Source organism: Silene latifolia, chromosome 11 (assembly GCF_048544455.1).
Source record: "Silene latifolia isolate original U9 population chromosome 11, ASM4854445v1, whole genome shotgun sequence".
Taxonomy (NCBI): Eukaryota; Viridiplantae; Streptophyta; class Magnoliopsida; order Caryophyllales; family Caryophyllaceae; genus Silene; species Silene latifolia.
In genome coordinates, this window is record NC_133536.1 from 5,333,025 (window position 1) to 5,334,227 (window position 1,203).

The 1,203-nt window shown below is 43.1% G+C and overlaps 1 non-coding gene across 1 annotated transcript; it reads right to left on the reverse strand.

Moving 5' to 3' along the window:
• Positions 1-657: 657 nt before the first annotated feature.
• LOC141615815 (small nucleolar RNA R71) lies at positions 658-764 on the reverse strand. Its single transcript, XR_012530212.1, has one exon. It is a non-coding gene; the product is annotated as a small nucleolar RNA R71 (small nucleolar RNA).
• Between the last annotated feature and the right edge of the window lie 439 nt (positions 765-1,203).

Sequence of the window (1,203 nt, forward strand, 5' to 3'; positions counted from 1 at the left end):
TAGTGGATAAAAATACTAATTTGGAGACTCACGATAAGTCTAGCCAAATTTTGGCGCCGTTGCCGGGGAAAGGCTATTGTTTGTTTATTTTGTGCAATTGTTTATTTATTTCTCAATTTTATTTTAAGTGTTTGGTTTATGCCGAACACCCGTTCTACTAACAAGAAATTGTTGGATTTTGATCCAGAATTGGAGAGAACTCTTTTTCGTGTTAGAAGAGAGATAAGGCGAAAACTTCAATTCGACAATCAAGACAAAAAGGAGGAGAAAGAAGACATCAAAATGGCAAGAGAAACCCAAACCTTGAGAGAGCTCACCGCTCCCGATCTCACTCAACAACCTTTATGCATCACTTTTCCGGCCTTGGCGGAAGGCACCACATTTGAATTGAAGTCGGGTTTGATCCACTTACTACCCGCATTCCATGGGTTAAGTGGTGAGGATCCAAATAAGCATTTGTCGGAATTTCATGTGGTATGCACTAGCATGAAACCAAATGGCGTCACCGAAGAGCAAATCAAGTTGAGAGCATTCCCGTTCTCACTCAAAGACACCGCTCGTGATTGGTTGTACTACCTTCCACCGGGTAGTATCACCACTTGGGCTCTAATGAAGAAGGCGTTCCTTGAAAAGTATTTCCCCGCCTCCAAATCTTCCCATCTTAAGAAGGAGATATCAAATGTGGAGCAAAAGGATGATGAAACACTCTATGACTATTGGGAGCGTTTCAAGAAGTTATGTGCAAGTTGCCCATACCATGGGTATAGTGACCAAGATCTCATCCTCTATTTTGTTGGAGGACTATCACCGGAAGATGCACGAATGGTACATGGTGCTAGTGGTGGAGGCATCATCAACAAAAATCCGGATGAAGCTAATGAATTGTTGAGTGAGCTTGCTGAAAGCACACGCCAATTTAGTGTGAGATCCAAAACAAGAAGGGTGAGCATGGCTAGTTCTAATCCTTCCTTGGAAAGCAAGGTTGAAGATTTAACTTCCTTATTGAGGGAGATGATCATGGGGAACAAGCAACAAGTGCACGCTTGTGGTATTTGTTCATCTAATGGGCATGTCACCGATCAATGCCCACAAATGCAAGAGGAGACCGAGGAGGTGAATGCCGCGGGTGCTTTTGGTCAACCCCAAAAGAGGTTTGAACCTTACTATAATCCTATGAGAAGAGACCATCCCGGTTTCCAATAT